Genomic DNA, 7,233 nt, shown 5'->3' with positions numbered 1-7,233 from the left:
CTAATTACATTTGATTATGTATATTTGCAAAAAATATTGAATGTAAGTAGAATAATAAAGTGAATAATATTTTTTTGTGCATGGTTGCATGTTGTGGTGGGCCTTATCCCGTCTATAATTGTATGGGATATGGCATGCTTGTATGTTGATATTAATAAGTTAGTGGTGATGGCTCTCTTAGGTATATGTAGGATTTGTTCACCGTCCATTGGCCCTCGATGTCTCTTCATCTCAATTGAAGTCCACCATCTATCTTCTCATCATATGCTTTCATAATCCACCTTCTTCTCACTCAGTACCATAGAACATCTTTAATGAACCGATCTATTCCTTCCTCTCCTGTGGCAGCATGTAGTCAGGGCAAACATATGTATTGTCTCCCAATTGTTGTAGTTGGGAATAAAATTCAAAAGGTACCAAGAATGACATATGTATTTGTCTCAAACATGATGCCATGCATTTGGAAACAAGATCTGGCTCATTCGGTTAATACTCTTCCCATAAGAGCATGCAGCTTGCCGATATCTCAGATGTTGAAACCCCTAGCATACCTATGTGCCAATACTAGTGAGAGACACACAACCTCCAATTATTCAGCTGCAACATTCAAGATGACATGACAAAAGACTGCTTTACCTAACATCCTATATTATCATGACACAATTCCACCTTTCAACACCTAGTTAGTCAACTCCATGATGGTGCTGACAATATTGTCATCCTCGGCCTTAAGCACAAGAATGGCACATGTACTGTATTAAACATGATGACATGAATTTGCAAACAAAATTTGGCACCGTCGATTCAGATTTTGCCCATAAAGAGCATGCGGCTTGCAGATCTTTAAATGTTAAAACACCTTGGAAACCTACATGCGAGTATTCAGAGACACACAACCTCCAATTCTGCAACTGCAAGATGACATGACTAAAAGACTATTTCGTGACCCAACACTCTATTATGAGGACACAGTTCCACCTTCTAGCACCTAGTTAGTCAACTCAATGATGGCACTGACAATGTCGCCATCCTTAGCCCTGAGCGCCTCCAAGGCTCTGGATCTTGACATGGAGCCCAGCATCATCATAAGCTCCACATACTTCTTTTCAGCGGCGGATGTTGTCGACCTCATCGTTGTCCCAAGTTACTTCCATAGAAGGCTATCCCTTCAAGACGAAGCTACTCCGTGTTGATGCCTTTAACTGCTCCATTGGTTGTGTCTACGGTCGGTTGTGCAGGGTTGTCTAACTTGGAATCACCGAACATGATGTAATTTGATGAGGTTGGGCTTTTGAAGATGTTTTGCTTGGAGATGAGAAATATAACCTGCAATTATGTGGCAAAGTTGAGAAAAATGCAACAACACATGTGTGTTTTCCATTGTTGAAGAAATCATTAACTGGTAGCTGCTCGGTTGGCTAACAATCAGAGGATTAATAGGCTAATCGCAAGTTAATCAATTAATTGGACGAGTTATCAGTTTATTGGCTACTTGATGACCCTACAAGTAGGGAATAATCGGCGACTTAACTGGTTACTTGGACATGGGTTTTTACCCTTAGATGCTGAAACCACTTGGACTGAAGCACCATGATGTTGAGATATTCTATTTTGTTATATGGTATATGATACGTCCATTTTGCATCATGCTTTTATATCGATATTTATTGCATTATGGGATGTTATTTCACATTATGTCACAATACTTATGGCTATTCTCTCTTATTTTACAAGGTTTACATAAGGAGGGAGAATGCCGGCAGCTGGAATTCTGGGCTGGAAAAGGAGCAAATATTAGAGACCTATTCTGCACAACTCCAAAAGTCCTGAAACTCCATGGAACACCTTATAATAAATAATGAAAAATCCTCGCCAAAAATGAAGACCAGGGGGCCCACACCCTGCTCACGAGGGTGCCCCCCTAGGGCGCGCCCCCTACCTCGTGGGCCCCCTGATGGCTCTCTGATGACCATCTTCTCCTATATGAAGTCTTTCATCGATAAAAAAACCAGAAGCAACCTTTCGGGATGAAACTCTGCCGCCACGAGGCGGAACCTTGGCGGATCCAATCTAGAGCTCCGGCAGAGCTGTTCTGCCAGGGAAACTTCCCTCCCGGAGGGGGAAATCATCGTCATCGTCATCACCAACGCTCCTCTTATCGGGAGAGGGCAATATCCATCAACATCTTCATCAGCACCATCTCATCTCAAAACCCTAGTTCATCTCTTGTATCCAATTCTTGTCTCCAAGTCTGGGATTGGTGCTAGTAGGTTGTTAGTAGTGTTAATTACTCCTTGTAGTTGATGCTAGTTGGTTTAATTGGTGGAAGATCATATGTTCAGATCCTTTATGCATATTATTACCCCTCTGATTCTGAATATGAATATACTTTGTGAGTAGTTATGTTTGTTCCTGAGGACAAGGGAGAAGTCTTGCTATTAGTAGTCATGTGAATTTGGTATTCGTTCGATATTTTGATGAGATGTCTGTTGTCTAGCCTCTAGTGGTGTTATGTGAACGTCGACTACATAACACTTCACCATTATTTGGGCCTAGAGGAAGGCATTGGGAAGTAATAAGTAGATGATGGGTTGCTAGAGTGACAGAAGCTTAAACCCTAGTTTATGCATTGCTTCGTAAGGGGCTGATTTGGATCCATATGTTTCATGCTATGGTTAGGTTTACCTTAATACTTTTGTTGTAGTTGCGGATGCTTGCAATAGAGGTTAATCATAAGTGGGATGCTTATTCAAGTAAGAACAGCACCCAAGCACCGGTCCATCCACATGTCAAATTATCAAAGTACCGAACGCGAATCATATGAACGTGATGAAAACTAGCTTGATGATATTCCCATGTGTCCTCGGGAGCGCTTTTCCTTATATAAGAGTTTGTCCATGCTTGTCCTTTGCTACAAAAAGGATTGGGCCACCTTGATGCACCTTATTTACTTTTGTTACTTGTTGCTCGTTACAAATTATCTCATCACAAAACTATCTGTTACCACTTATTTCAGTACTTGCAGAGAATACCTTGCTGAAAACCGTTTATCATTTCCTTCCGCTCCTCGTTGGGTTCGACACTCTTACTTATCGAAAGGACTACGATAGATCCCCTATACTTGTGGGTCATCAAGACTCTTTTCTGGCGCCGTTGCCCGGGAGTGAAGCGCCTTTGGTAGGTGAAATTTGGTAAGGAAAAGTTTATATAGTGTGCTGAAATTTACTGTCACTTGTTACTATGGAAAGTAATCCTCTGAGGGGCTTGTTCGGGGTATCTTCACCCCGACCAGTAGAGCAAAGAGTTGCTCCTCAACCTACTAAACCTATTGAAAATGAATATGAAAAATGAAATTCCTTATGAGTATCCTTCGAGTATGATAGAAAATCTGCTAGCTAATCCTTTTACAGGAGATGGAACAAAACATCCTGATGAACACCTAATATATGTGGATGAAGTTTGTGGATTATTTAAGCTTGCAGGTATACCCGATGATGTTCCTAAGAAGAAGGTCTTCCCTTTATCTTTGAAGGGAGACGCATTGACATGGTATAGGCTATGTGATGATACGAGATCATGGAAGTATAGAAGATTGAAATTGGAATTTCATCAAAAGTATTACCCTATGCATCTTGTTCATCGTGATCGCAATTATATATATAATTACTTTTTGGCCTCGCAAAGGAGAAAGCATCGCTCAAGCTTGGGGAGGCTTAAATCAATGTTATATCCATGCCCCAATCATGAGCTCCCAAGAGAAACAATTCTTCAAAAAATTTATGCTCGGCTTTCTAGAAATAATCGCACCATGCTCGATACTTCTTGTGCTGGCTCTTTTATGATGAAGACTATTGGATTTAGATGGGATTTATTGGATAGAATTAAACGCAACTCTGAAGATTGGGACCTCGACAATGGTAAGGAGTCAGGTATGACTCCTAAGTTTGATTGTGTTAAATATTTTATGGATACCGATATTTTCCGTAAGTTTAGCACTAAATATGGACTTGAATTTGAGATAGTAGCTTCTTTCTGTGAATCTTTTGCTACTTATGTTGATCTTCCTAAGGAGAAGTGGTTTAAATATCATCCTCCCATAGAAGTAAAAGTAGCTGCAGCTATTAAAGTTGAAGAAAAGACTGTCACTTATAATGATCCTATTGTTCCTACTTGTTATGTTGAGAAACCACCTTTCCCTGTTAGGATAAAGGATCATGCTAAAGCTTCAACTGTGGTTCGTAAAAGCAATATTAAAACATATACACCTCCTGAGCAAGTTAAAGTAGAACCTAATATTGCTATTGTTAAAGATCTCTTGTCTGATAATATAGATGGGCATGTTATTTACTTCTGTAATGAAACTGCTAGAATTGCTAAACCCCGTGATACAGATAAAGCTAGACCTGTGGTAGGCATGCCTGTTATTTTTGTTAAAATAGGAGATCATTGTTATCATGGCTTATCTGATATGGGTGCTAGTGCTAGTGCAATACCTATTGACTTATACAATGAAATTATGCATGATGTTGCACCTATTGAGTTAGAAGATATTGATGTCACAATTAAACTTGCTAATAGAGATACTATTTCACCAATGGGAATTGTTAGAGATGTTGAAGTCTTGTGTGGGAAAACTAAATATGTTGCTGATTTTCTTGTTCTTGGTTCCCCACAAGATAGCTTTTTTCCCATTATATTTGGTAGACCCTTCTTGAATACGGTTAATGCTACCATAGATTGCACTAGGGATGTTGTTACTGTCGTCTTAGATGATATGACTCATGAATTTAATTTCCCTAAATTTAGTAAACAACACCATGAAGAAGAATTGCCTAGTAAGGATGAAATTATTGGTCTTCCTTCTATTTTCGTACCTCCTAATGATCCTTTAGAACAATATTTGCTAGACCATGAGAATGATATGTTTATGAATGAAAGAAGGGAAATAGATGAAGTATTCTTTAAACAGGAACCTATGCTGAAACACAATTTGCCTGTTGAAATCCTAGGGGACCCCCTCCACCTAAGGGTGATCCCGTGTTTGAGCTCAAACCGTTGCCTGATAATCTTAAATATGCTTATCTTGATGAAAAGAAGATATATCCTGTTATTAGTGCTTACCTTTCAGAGCATGAAGAAGAAAGATTATTGAAAACTCTGAAGAAGCACCGTGCTGCTATTGGATATACTCTTGATGATATTAAAGGCATTAGTCCCACTCTATGTCAACATAAAATAAATTTGGAAGCAGATGCCAAACCAGTTCGTCATCCTCAACGACGTATGAATCCTAAAATGAAAGAAGTGGTAAGAAAAGAAATACTAAAGCTTCTAGAGGCAGGTATAATTTATCCCGTTGCTGATAGTCAATGGGTAAGTCCTGTTCATTGTGTCCCTAAGAAGGGAGGTATTACTGTTGTTCCTAATGATAAAGATGAATTGATTCCACAAAAAATTATTACAGGTTATAGGATGGTAATTGATTTCCGCAAATTAAATAAGGCTACTAAGAAAGATCATTACCCCTTACCTTTTATTGATCAAATGCTAGAAAGATTATGCAAACATACACATTACTGCTTTCTAGATGGTTATTCTGGTTTCTCTCAAATACATGTGTCGACTAAAGATCAATCAAAGACTACTTTTACATGCCCTTTTGGTACTTTTGCTTATAGACGTATGCCTTTTGGTTTATGTAATGCACCTGCTACCTTTCAGAGATGCATGATGGCTATATTCTCTGACTTTTGTGAAAAGATTTGTGAGGTTTTCATGGACGACTTTTCCATCTATGGATCTTCTTTTGATGATTGCTTGAGCAATCTTGATCGAGTTTTGCAGAGATGTGAAGAAACTAATCTTGTTTTGAATTGGGAAAAGTGCCACTTTATGGTTAATGAAGGTATTGTCTTGGGGCATAATGTTTCTGAAAGAGGTATTGAAGTTGATAAAGCCAAGGTTGATGCTATTGAAAAGATGCCATATCCTAAGGATATCAAAGGTATAAGAAGTTTCCTTGGTCACGCTGGATTTTATAGGAGGTTCATTAAGGACTTCTCAAAAATTTCTTGGCCTCTAACTAATTTATTACAAAAAGATATACCATTTGTCTTTGATGGTGATTGTGTAGAAGCATTTGACATACTTAAGAAAGCATTAGTCTCTACACCTATTGTTCAACCACCTGATTGGAATTTACCCTTTGAAATTATGTGTGATGCTAGTGATTATGCTGTAGGTGCTGTTCTAGGACAAAGAGTTGATAAGAACTTAAATGTTATCCATTATGCTAGTAAGACTCTAGACAATGCTCAAAGAAATTATGCTACTACTGAAAAAGAACTTTTAGCCGTTGTATTTGCTTGTGATAAGTTCAGACCTTATATTGTTGATTCTAAAGTAACTATCCACACAGATCATGCTGCTATTAAATATCTTATGGAGAAGAAAGATGCTAAACCTAGACTTATTAGATGGGTTCTCTTGCTACAAGAATTTGATTTGCATATTGTTGATAGAAAAGGAGCTGAGAACCCCGTTGCAGACAACTTATCTAGGTTAGAGAATGTTCTTGATGACCCACTACCTATTGATGATAGCTTTCCTAATGAACAATTAATTGTCATAAGTACTTCTCGTAGTACCCCTTGGTATGCTGATTATGCTAATTACATAGTTGCTAAATTTATACCACCTAGCTACACATACCAACAACAGAAAAAGTTCTTCTATGATTTGAGATATTACTTTTGGGATGACCCACATCTTTATAAAGAAGGAGTAGATGGTGTTATTAGATGTTGTGTACCTGAGCATGAACAGGAACCGATCCTACGCAAATGCCACTCCGAAACTTATGGATGACACCACACGGGAGATAGAACTGCACATAAGGTATTGCAATCCGGTTTTTATTGGCCTACTCTCTTCAAGGATGCCCGTAAGTTTGTCGTATCTTGTGATGAATGTCAAAGAATTGGTAATATTAGTAGACGTCAAGAAATGCCTATGAATTATTCACTTGTTATTGAACCGTTTGATGTTTGGGGCTTTGATTATATGGGACCTTTTCCTGCCTCTAATGGATATACACATATTTTAGTTGCTGTTGATTATGTTACTAAGTGGGTAGAAGCTATTCCAACTAGTAGTGCTGATCATAACACTTCTATTAAAATGCTTAAAGAAGTTATTTTTTCGAGGTTTGGAGTCCCTAGATATTTAATGACT

Source organism: Triticum urartu, chromosome 3 (assembly GCF_003073215.2).
Source record: "Triticum urartu cultivar G1812 chromosome 3, Tu2.1, whole genome shotgun sequence".
Lineage (NCBI taxonomy): Eukaryota > Viridiplantae > Streptophyta > Magnoliopsida > Poales > Poaceae > Triticum > Triticum urartu.
Note: the sequence above shows the minus strand (reverse complement) of the source record.